Source organism: Equus caballus, chromosome 16 (assembly GCF_041296265.1).
Source record: "Equus caballus isolate H_3958 breed thoroughbred chromosome 16, TB-T2T, whole genome shotgun sequence".
NCBI classification, from domain to species: Eukaryota; Metazoa; Chordata; class Mammalia; order Perissodactyla; family Equidae; genus Equus; species Equus caballus.
The window spans coordinates 24,387,970-24,400,807 of NC_091699.1; the positions used below are offsets into that span (position 1 = coordinate 24,387,970).

The 12,838-nt window shown below is 38.2% G+C and overlaps 1 protein-coding gene across 10 annotated transcripts in view; it reads right to left on the minus strand.

Annotated features, from left to right (window-relative positions):
• The window catches only part of CNTN4 (contactin 4), an 874,155-nt gene that overhangs the window by 263,654 nt on the left and 597,663 nt on the right, over positions 1-12,838 (minus strand). The window lies entirely within an intron of this gene.

The window sequence follows — 12,838 nt, forward strand, 5'->3', positions numbered from 1 at the left end:
ACCATAATTTATCGTGTGGCTGCCGGGTGCTTCAAATTCATAATCTTGTCTATTCCTCACTGGAAAGTGTGCATTATTATACATATTCTTCCAAAGGGAACACTGAGGTTTTGAGGAAATTAAACGCCTTACTCAAAATTAGTCACAGCTACTAAGTGAAAGAGCTACCATATGAACTCTGATTGTCTCATGCCAAAGTTTCTACTCTTAAGTGTCCCTTTCCTCCGAACATAATTATTTTAAAAAATAGTAAAATTGATTTCTAATTAATAACTAGCTGCCAGAAAAGAAAGCTATTAAATGTTTCCCAAAGTCTCAAGTCATTTCAACATGTTGATGATAATAAAATCATTACTCGAACTCCCTGCCCCCTCAAATAAAAATCATACAAACATGGCTTGCTTTCTGAAAATGCTTTCGCTGTCAATTATATTTAAAACAATTACTTTGTTGATCATTTAATCATCTGAAGGAAATAAATGCCACTATGGGGCATTAAGAGGCTAACACAGTAAAGAATCTGAGCTGCAATTATAATTTGTTTCTTGGCAACTAATAGTAAAAGTTATAAAGTTGATTTTTAGCACATCTATAAGAGGCAGCATTATAGCCTTGGGAATATTGCGACAGTCCTTAACAGTATAATGCTGTGAGTAATTTGCTTTTGCCACTATCATAGATAAATTATTTTGGATCTGCTTGGTCAAAGCCCTAAAGAATTCTCATTAAAAGTCAGCTATTATTGTGTGCTGTTTTCTTCCCCTCTGTCCCCCATTATACAGAACCCAACTGCATTGGTTATTCCATGCATTATAATAAGCTGAAAAGAATCAGCAAGATAAAAACAGATTCATTCAATAACTAGGGGAAAGGAGTTCATCACTATAATAGTTCCATTTCCTATCTGAAACAGCACTTATTAAATGTAGTCATGGTTAGAGTAAATTAAAAATTTTATAATGGATACGAGTGAGAGCAATAGGGATTTTAAAGGGTTCTATATGCTGTAAAAAGGGAAAAATAGTAGTGAAATTTGAGTGGTCTTATATCCAAGAGCTTAGGAGTTTTTCAGGCACAAATTTGCTCTTAAATGATCACATTGGTGGGTCACATTTTGGGAACAGAATTTAATTTGTTTGGCCTAGAGGAATAATATTACATTCATCAAGTTGAAAATCTTTAAAACAGTAGTATCATGGTTTTCTGAGATAGTTTTTTCTTGAAACTGGAATATAGGTACTATCTATCAGGAAAAAATTATTGCATTAAAATACAAAAACACAATAACAGGTTAAGTAATGAAGGAGAAATAAATATTTTAAGAGCTTTCATAGCAAAAAAATAAAATTATATGGTTAGGTGTGTTTGGAAATACGTTGATCATATTAGAAAGAATTTATCTTGTGTAAAAGGATGTACATTAGAACTGCCTGCTTGAGGATGTCTTGGGCAAGATATCTCCCAAATAAACCAAGAGCTCACGGCTCCTGTTTGTCCTGTTGACACGCCACATGTCAGAAATCCTGTACTGAAGAACAGCACAGCCCTACTCTCCTGACTTGTGAGGTGACTTGGTTTATAGTAACTGAGAAAGCTGAGAGTAACCTGAGTAACCTGAATGGAGGCATCAATTAGTCTTCCTGCTCTTTGCTGCTGCCAGAGAGGTCAGGCACTCCCAGCGTCGTCTCAGATGGGTAATCGATGCAAGGCACGCTAGCTAAAGCAAACCTTTATTCAGTCAAGGACATATGAGCAGCTATATTCTCTGGTAGAGTCGTCAAACACACTGTTAGATATAGCAGTTGAAGATGTTTCCAGTGGTAACCATGACTCTCACTATCTTCAGTCCCTCTTCACTAAATTTAGGGGAAAAAAGCACACCTAACCTGAGACAGATATACAGTGCTGAGTAGTCTTATTTTTTCCCTCATATCAGAAGTACTAATCACGAACGAAACTTAATTTCTACTTAAATATCATATAAAAATGTTATTTTGCCCAAAAGATAAGAGATGTTTAAACTCACAGATTTACCATGTCTCTATTGGAATAGAAATTAGGGATTTCCAATATATCATATACATTTTTTGTTTGTCTAAAAGATCAAATGAAGGGGCTATGTCTATTTCCAGTTAGCAAACATTTATAACCTAGGTCTTGGTACCCTACGGGCTCAGCAAAAACTTATTAAATAAAATGTAATGCAGTGGATGCCTATAGGTAATTCATCAAATATTTATTGAGCTCTGACTCTACAGCAGGCTTTATGCTGGGTGCTAGGGAATCAAAGATGAGGAAGACACAGTCTCTTCCCTTAAAGAATTCTACTGAGGGGAGAGGGTATGTCGCATAAATTTGTGCAATACATAGGCTATGATGTAAGTATGCACAAAATGCAAGGCAAATGCAAAAAGAAACAGTTAGTTCTACCTGAGGAGCAATATTTCAATCAACAAATATCTGCTCACTGCCTGTATGCATCAGGTTCCATGCTAGGTGTTGGTATTACAGCAGTGAACATGAAAGAAAAGGTTCCTGCCCTCATGGAGCTTGTATTCTAGTGAGGGAGACAGACAATAATTTAGTAAATAAGAAAAAAAGTGAGATGATCATACAGTATGATAATAATTGTTCTGTTGGAAAATGCTTAAATGCTTTAGAAATTAAATGGAGGGAAATGTCTTTCTAGAGGGTGGTCGGAGATGGTGTGCTTCCACAGAAATGCTACATATAGAAGAGTTTTGTATGGAGAAGAGGGTGAGGGTGGGAGCAAACTAGGAGCAGAAGAAATGAGGCTTGAAAACAGATTCCTAAGCATGGACGGGCTGGAAATAAAAACACTAAGCAATATTTGAATTTTGAAATAAGCCAAAGCAGTGCCCTAAAGGAGTCCATGTGAATGTTTAATTGTTACAGTCACTGTACAAAACATATGGATCATATCACACAAGATTAATGCTTTTAAGATGCAAAAGCAAAGCATCACTTATGCCTGCTGGAAAGCCATTACTGTCCCACAGAGCATACAATGAATAAAGAGTACCGGCAGGCTGCTGGCTGAACTTTACAAGCATAACCAGTCTTTCACAAAACTGAAATAGCCATCCATCCCTACATCCAAAGAACAGAACTGTTCAATCTATGGTTGAATGGGAATTGACATAAGAATCCTGGGAATCTTGCAAGAACAACAGGCTGCTTTGTAAATTGCCCCTAAAAGTATCTGTCTTGTGTTATAGATGGTTAATGAAAACAGTATTAAATAAATATCTTGAAGCCAAATGATGCTGTCTCATAGTCTATGGTTACACATTGGTTCCAAAACTCCTCTAACAGTCATCCCTCTTGCAGCCTTTCCAAATGAAAGCAAAGAAATACTTGCTAGTCTGAAGGAAAGCCATATGTTCTGTTTCGCTGCATTACCTCCTTCACTTATATGTCCAGTACACAAGGACGAGTTCACTGCTTCTTGAAGGCTTTCTAAAACTTAAAATATATAAAATATCAGTTGCTGTCTAAATGTTCACAAGAGCTAATAGAATGAATGGTAACTATAATTTTTTAGTCAATTTGTAAAGAAAAGGAGTCCCTCCTTCACTTTGATGTGCACAGGGAGAAAATGAGTGAGTGGTTACTTTGAAGGAAGAGGAGACGGGAGACACAGTAACATAAGAGTGATGCCAAAGAGAGAAGGAAGATTGCTGTGGGAATTGATAGAAAGTAGGTTGATAGAAAGCAAGAAGCTTGGCAGATCAAATGAAGCCTGGGAGTGGAGCTGACATATCTTCTCTGGTTTAACACCTGTCTTGGACAAAAGCTACTGAGTTGAGGTGAAGGCTTCATTATTACCCAATACCCAGAGTTTCGGTAACCTCCTAAGTCCTCAATGCCTACAGGTTGTTCAGAAAAAAGGACACACTTTCTATCCACAGATAAGGAAATCCGTGGTGTAGACCTAGTGCAGCAAGATAGCAGCAAGCACGCAACCAGACTTCTCAGTCCCATCTGCATCCAGAATCCTACATGCAACACTTTTACGAGGTTTTCTCCCAGTTTCCAGTTGTTTTCAAATAGTTCTCCAGCAGTGTGTTGTGGAAAGCACCCAATAAGAATGTTGGACTCCCTTCCCTACCTACTTATGATAGCAAAGCGCAAAACAAAACTTAAATGAGCTACTACTGTCAATGAATGAAAATAGTACAAATGTTAAACTTGAATAAAACTTAAATAAATCAGTACTACTCTTGAATAAAAACTGTATCTTTAAACTTGCTCTTTCAGCCTATTAAAATATGGAAATTTCTGTCAACTTGAAAAGAAATTCAACCAAAACCTCCTTTGATGCTGCATTCCTTTTAGCTATGTCTCTCTCTTTCTCTTTCCTTTTGGTGTGCCCTTGGTATCTCTACTTGTTTACTTCTCATTCACTCTCCACCCCACTGTATCTGGATACTGTCCTTAGCTCTACCTGAAATCAGCTGGCAAAATTCACCTTTATGTTGCCGGATCCAGTAGGCATTTTTTAGTTCTTTTCTTATCTAATTTCTCATTTCTCTGCTACACTGGATATTTTCAACCACTCCCTGAAAATGTCGTCTCTCTGCCCTCTCATAATTACTAACTTCTCTGCTTCTTCCCTCCTAGTTTCCTTTGGGGGTTCTTCCAACCTCGCCTATCCTTTAAACACTAGTGTTCTCCAGGGTGCCCTTGGCCTGCTGCTCTTCCGTCTTTTTTGGGTGATCTGATACACTCTCATGATTTTAATTCTAACCTTTATGCTCGTGTCTACTTACTGTAAATCTTCAATCCTACTGATGTATTATCCTCATATATTCAACAGCCTGATTAGCATAGACATATATATTTGAATGTCCTTTGGATAAGGTGACTTTACATCCTAGTTTTCTTGAGATAGTTGTGGTTTACATTTATTTTCCTGGCAAAATTATTAATAATGGCCTTTTTCACATTCATAAGTATCCAAGCTTGGATGACAAATCATAAAACTTGGTATGTCTTAAAGTAAATTTGCCATCTCTTGATTTTCAACCCTAATCAGCGTTCAAACTCAGTCAATGATACTCCGCCATCCAAGACAGAAACTTGGAAATCATTCTATACTCTTCACTCCTTCTTCTCACTCTCACTCAAACCATCCACCAAGCCCTGATAATTTCAGCTCATAAATATTTTCCAAATATTTCTCTTCTAATTCTACTGTCTTTGTCTTAGGACAGACTCTCATCATTTTCTGCCTGGAATATTAAAAGGTCATCATAAGTGTTTCCTGGGCTCTGGTATTCCAGTTCCTTAAATGCACACTCCAAAACGAAGCCACAGTAATCAGTTTCTGAAATGGAAACCTGATTATATCACTCTGCTACTTAAAACTGTTCGCTGCTTAAAACTGTACCCACTAAAAGACTCAAGCTGACTAGCATCTCAAACAAGGCCCTCCATGACCTGACCTTTATCTCTTTCTCCAGCCTCATGACCTCCCACTTCCCACTTCCCACTTCATATTTGATGACCTCGATATATGTAGTGTTTCCATGTTCCCTGCATATCCATGAAGATTCAGGCTTCCTCACCTTTGCAGCTCTTGTTGCATGAAACACCCTGTCAACTCTCTTGGCCTCTTTCTCTGTTAGCCATCTGTCAAGACTGGGGTCAGTCATTGTCTCTCTTGGGGAGCCTACTGGGTACCCCATTATGGGCTATATGTTGCTCCTCCATGCTTCCATAACATACTGTTTATGCTGCTGTCTTTTCATTTATCACATAATATCCTGGAATTAATACTTTATTAATACTTTATGCCTTTCTGTCTCATTAGAGTGCAAGATCCCTCTTAGTCATTTTTACTCCTTTCAGACATTTCTTCTTTAGATCTTTTTCTGTTGTCTTTTTCCAACAGGGCACGTCTTACTTTTATAATTGGAAGAAAATATTCCCATATACTTTGTCTCTGTGGGTCCTTAACATAGCCATTGATATTGATACTATCCCCCCTATACAGAGAATGAAAATGAGACTTAGAGAGGTAAAACAACTTACCAGAGGCTGCACAGTGAGGTGGCATATGTGAGACAGAAGAGACAGCCATATAAATAGTGTAGGCAATTCTTCTCACCATGCCACTTGCTTGGTCAATTTTCCATATTGCATTAAAGATGGGGACCCATATCTATTTTATTACTAGTTTCAATTTTCACAGCTTCACACAGAGAGAGTATCTTTGTTTTCCAATATGTAAAGATATGTATTTTTCAGACAACACAGTTCTAAACTCAAGCTAACGTTCTTCATTTGATGCTGAATCAAAGAAACAGTTACTTGTATATTCTGATCCTGGTGAAAAGAAAAATGGCATGCCTGTCTCCAATGTGGGCATGTATACCCACAACTTAAGGGAATTTTGAGGGTAATTTTAACTATATGCATTTTGCTTTAAGTGCTGACTTTGGAAACAAATCTCTGTGAAGATGTGTGAGGCTCTACCGTGTTCTTTCTATTCCAGAACATTTAGTGCATCTAGACACTACTGGTGAAGGAGAAACAGTATTTTTCAAGCACATTTGCTTCCCACTCTGAAGTTTTAATAGAAAAACAAACCAAAAATAAGGAAAAGACAATAAAACACAGTTTCTATACCAGCTGGGGATGCATTGCCCATGTTTTGGTGAATAATCTGCCATATTTGGTAGTAGAGTCACTCAGAATGCACCTCAGATGGTAACAGAATCCCTCTGAAACATTTTATCATCCACTGAGTGTTGCTTTTAAACACTTGCTATTCCTAGTGCATCAGCTTTCCAAATAGTAGTTCTTAGCCACAAGACACTTGGATTTTACATTCCTTTGCTGAGTCCAGTCCACTGATTCTCTCTAACTCTGGAGAGTTTCTGTTAGTTTATTTTCCTTAATCCTTACAGGTCAGTGCAGTGATGCGTGTGTAGTAGCTGTGCAAGAAAGTCCTGGAAAAATGAAGATAATGTTCTGCAAAAATCTGAAGCTTTCAGGATTCCTGGTCTTTGATGGAGCCAGACTGGTGAGGGATTATTCTACAACACGCTTCCTCTATAGGGAAGAAGGGAGATGACTGCCCTGCTTCAAAGATGGGGAGATATGTGAGTGCAAAAGGCAATACTGCCTTATTCTAAATAGTTGTAAAACTCCAATAGCTACCTCTAAAACTAAATGGAAAGAGATGAAAGAGAAGCCACTCTTTTCTTCTTAAGCAACAGGATATAATTAATCTAACCTTGAAAATAAGATATAATACAAGTGCTGAGGTCCAAGAGATAGCCTCCAGGGAACACCATAAGAGGCAACCATTGACTCCCAGAGAAAGTTTACTTGTCTTGCTGGTACTTTTGGTCTGCTTATTGTAGACCCCTGACTCTGCCGATGATCTCTAAGGATGTATGCTGCAGGACAGAAGGACTTTTACCTGCCATTCATTCTATCAGCTGCATGTTCTTCTTAAAAACGCTAGTTTGCACACTTTTGGATTTAATGGAGCAATAGAATAATCGTAGGAAAAAAAAGGGGAGATGTGTGAAAACAACATAGATGTTCCTAAGTATTGACAATAAAAGCTACCATCACTACCACCACCATCTTCTACCATCATCAATTCATAAAAGAAAGAACTTTCCAACATTAAATATTATAGGAAGGGTACAATGGCAGGAGAAAAATTGTTCTTTAAATTGTCTAAACTCTGCCTTATTAAAAAAATATAGTACAATTTCATCATAGATTCGTTTTGGGAACCAGCATTTGAAAGTATATCCCAAAATATCTTCTCCACAAAATAATGACAGTCCATTTATTTGACTTAAGAAAGGGGCCCATTCAAATGAAAATAGCAATGCGGTACAGTGAATAGACATCAGTACTTGAAGTCAGAAGCCTGAGTTTTGATTCCTAGATCTGACACTTATTAGTATCATGGACTTGAGGAAGTCACTTTTCGTCTTTGAGCTGCATATTCCACATCTATAAAAATAGGGATGATGATGATGATAAAGCATACCTCATGGGGCTTTTGTAATGACCAAAAGAAACAACAGATTTGAAAGTGCTTTGTAAACAGTAGGTATAGGCAATTTAGTTACTTTTCCATGGCATAACAGTGGTGGCTTGGATTATCAAAGAGAAAGAGAAGCAGTAGACAGAAAGGACCAACAAATATTCTGTGGACAGGGTGACAATTTCCTCAGCTTTACAGTCCTCAGTGCCATGACAAAGCAATTAGGGAAAGTCATCAGGATTCTTTTGGAGGCAATTGGAGGATAAGCTCCTATGGTCCTCCATATTTATATTGTGAACTCTCTACAGCTGACTGAACAAGACTGTACTACAAATCCAGTAAATACCTCACTGATTTCCATTTTTCTACAAACACAATTTCAGCTAAAAGACAATTCGTGGTTAACAAATTTCATATCGAGCCAATTAGCCAGATCATCTACCTGCTAACTGTAGCAACATTGATTTTTGTTGAAATATTAATTATCCAAGACAAGATTTCCTGCTTATCCTTCAAAAAAAGCTTAAAATGCACTATTTTACATCATTGCCAAGGTTAAGAGGAAGATGTTTATGATGTGATTATAATTTATATTCCCAGATTCACCATTCATTTTAGAGGCAACAAGGCCACCTGGTCAAATGAAGGATACATTTGTGATGCTTAATTTCCAGCAGGAAATGGCAATGACACTCAAAGTAATGAACATCAAGGCTCCACAGATGTAATATATTCGTTCATCTCTAAGTGCCAGCCTTTGACTATTTTACCTACATTTCAGTAATTTAAAAACCTTCAATTCAATGTAACGTTTATATACAAATGTTTTCTAGCTTCATCACTTGGTTGACAAACAGCAAATGACATCACACACCCACTGCTATGTGACAATATTTTAAATTCTTCTTCCCTCTAAACAATTAAAGAAAAAAATACAAAAATACTATGAAGACAATCTAATTTAAGAGCTTTTATCTGCAACCTTCAGAGCACTGAACTATGTGCCAGGCTATCAGGATAAGTAAGCTACACTTGCTGCCACCACTGAACCCACATTCAAGACATTGTTTCTCATCATTATTAAGATGTGCATCAGAGAGCAAATCGGAGAGAGAAAGGGGATCAGAACCCACTGCCTGGGATTCCCAGTTGGGTACTCTCAAGCAGGAGCATTTCTCCAACGGACCTTGCATTTTCCACCTTGGCGTAGTCCATGGACTAATTATGTCTCTGTTATCTGTCAATGAGACCACTAAATGAAAATTTTAAGGCGATAAAGAGTACTTTAATAAACTTCCTTTTTCAGGATACACTAGCTAGGCTCCGATTAGCTGAGGCAAACAATGGGTCTATTTTGAAAATCAATCACAAGACAGCAGCTCAATAAGAGTAGAGGGAGAGTTGTCACTCCAGTGTCACAACATGTCTCTGATCAAAAAGTTACATGCATGCCAATCACTTGATAACAAAGGAAATATTCTTTGGGAGATCTAGTTTCCCTTCCTCCCCCAGGTGGATATATCTTCCAAAAGGAAAGCACATTCATCTTTGTCTCTGAATTTATTTTGCACATTTAGCTCTAAAATGTTAAAATTTTCAAGGATGCCATTCCCACTAGCGTCTCTTTGGGACCCTGGCTTCCACATAGAGTGACTTACTATCCTGCTTATCCAACAAAAATTTAGTGAATAAAGTAAGGCAATGGTGGAGTTTCTAGTGGGGCTGACACGCAATAGATAGACTGACAGATAAAATTAAAGACTATTATTTGGGGATATATAAAGAAAACCAACAGGCACTGAGAAAAACAGGACTCAGGAAGGACACGTTAGCCAGGGTGGCAGAGGTAGGTGATACTAGAACTTTGCACACCCATCCTCCCAAAATTTAGCCTTATTGTGACTTTGGACTTTAATTCTGATTTGGAAGAAGTGATGATAAGACATGCTTTCCTGGGGGTGAAGAGTAGGATTCATTTGTAAAAGTTACAGACGGGTGATAAAATTCTGAAAGGTTCTTACTCTCCCGTTGCCAAATTACTAAGCTCGTGAAATGTTCTCTCTTTTTAAAGCCGGTGGTTTATCCTTTCTGGCACTCAATAATGTCAGTTTCTATATGTATGGGTAGAGTGTCATCACTGAAGAAATACCCACTAAATATTTGTTGTGATCAGTTTTAAATTTAACAAATGCTTATGTACTTGGCAAATGAAAGAGATTTCCTGAAGAAGGAATTGCCTTATAAATCTATGGGATGCTCTCCGAGAAAACTCGAGACAAAGACAGACAGAAAGACAGAGGAACGTCTATGGAGCTATTTACAGGTATAAAAACTCTACGTAATAAAACACTATTTCACTTTATCTAATCATACTTAATTGATGATTAATACCAAAAAATTATTTAAAAAACCAAAAACACAAATGAGGCTATTAGAGCAGAAACTGATTAGCTGTCCAATATATGAAAACAAAGTTATCTTTTCTACTACATACCAGATATTTTGCAGATATTTTGAAATTCTTACCACAACCATGTAAGGCAAGTACTTTGGGCAGAAGGACCAGAAGAAATGGATCCTTAACTGGGACAGAAAGAGCATCAGCAGCATCATGTGAGCTCCATTCTCAAGCACTGTCAGGTAAGTGGGTTCTTCCTGACTTCTTGGCATCTTCAATCTTATCCTCTCATCTTGTGCAGAAACTTAGTGATGACAAGATTAGTGATATTCAAATTCTATTGTCTGTATCTCTGAACTGTACTCAGCACTGCCACTTACCGGTTGGAGTTTGAGGTAAGGATTAAAAGAGAATTCATCCTTTAATGTCTGGCACGTGCAAAGCAAGTAAGAATTGTTAGCTCCTGTTGTTATTACTGGTGGTTGGTTGGAGACGTGTGAGTTGATGACAGGACTTATAGAAAACTTCCACTGCACTGAATGCCATGCAGATTTTAAAACACTGACCATGTTTTATGGGAATACAGGAGAATTTTCCTAATCTTCAGCCAGTAAACTGACTTGCTTAAGTATAGTGACTCCAGGAAATCTTGAGGTAAAAATGCAGAATAAATAAATAATCTTCCCTTTTCTCACACCTTACCACCATCTTCTACTCTGCTGCATTCGCCCCCTGCTCTGGGAACTTCAGCCACACAGACAGAAAAAATCTGAATGAGCAAATGCTGTCTACAGTCTATGTTTTCTCCTCTCTTGAAATGCCTTGTTCTTTTCTCTGTACTTCTCCACTTTTTACCCCTCCTTGAACATCTGTCTAACCAGCTACCTTATAAACAAACACTACTTTCAGGCCATTTCTCTTCTGCTGCTGCTTATTCTGTCCTTGGTTCTTTAGAAATCAAGACTTTCTACCTTCCTAACACTCACCATACTTGAGGTGACTTGTTCAATGTCTGTCTTCCTTGCTGGACGTAAACTTCATATTTGTCCAGTTCACTGATGTATCACTCCTCATCTAACACAGTGCTGACTACCTAGCTGATATTCATTAAATATTGGAAGAAAGAAAAACGAACACACAAAAGAAATCTCCAAACTGAGTATAGATAACTCAATTTTTCACTCATGTTTACTTGGATGATGTGGTGATATTTTCCAAAGGTACTGTTTTTCAATTTTGAAGGAGAATTAACAATTTCTTGACAATATAGATAATTACGTAGTAGAAATCTCAGGTTGTCATTACTGATGTTGAATTATATGTAGGATAAATGGTTTGTTAGAGTAAAATGAAGCTTAATATCCTAAATAGAGCAATTGCTAATTGTGTGTGAAAACTTGGAACATCTACAGGGTACAAGGAACAACGTTTAATGTTGAGTAAATGTCCAATTCTCTGAGTGTATACAGACTACTGAGAGGGCCAGACAAAACCATATGGTGTAATTCTAGTACTTCATAATAAATACTGGAGTACTCAGAGACAAAAGAAATGAGAAAGCATAGCATTCACATGTTAGTGAGCATTCTATAGATCAACAGGTGGAGGAATGTTCATGAACATACAAATTACATTTCCCAGGCATTTAATTCTCTAACTCTAAAATACTACCATTATGGCCCTCCCATGGATGAGGACACTAGAGTTGAGAGGAATGTGGAAACTTTCTCAGGGTCACACAGCCTTTTGGTGGTAGATACAGAGAACAGCACGTACAAAGCCAATAAGAGGACTGAAAGGGCCAGCCTGGTGGCGCAGCGGTTAAGTGTGCACGTTCTGCTTTGGTGGCCCGGGGTTCGCTGGTTTGGATCCTGGGTGTGGACATGGCATGGCGTGGCAAGCCATGCTGTGGTAGGCGTCCCACATAGAAAGTGGAGGAAGATGGGCACGGAAGTTAGCTCAGGGCTAATCTTCCCCAGGGGGAAAAAAAAAGAGGACTGAAAGGTCTATGCAAATTTAGAAGAAGTGATTTATTATAAAGTACTCTGGTGGAGAGAGGAAAAGTGACATTCACCCCCCCCTCCCCGACTCAGGAAGATTATCCCTGAGCTCACATCTGCTGCCAATTCTCCTCTTTTTGTTGAGGAAGACTGGCCCTGAGCTAACATCCATGCCCATCTTCCTCTACTTTATACGTGGGATGCCTGCCACGGCATGGCTTGCCAAACTCTGCCATGTCCCAAACTCTGCCATGTCCACACCCAGGATCTGAACCGGTGAACCCCGGGCCTCCGAAGAAGAACGTGGGAACTTAACTGGTGGTGCCACTGGGCTGGCCCCAGGAAAACTGACATTTTAAAATAAACCCTGGGTCAAGAGTATTCTTTGTTCTGAGAAAACCC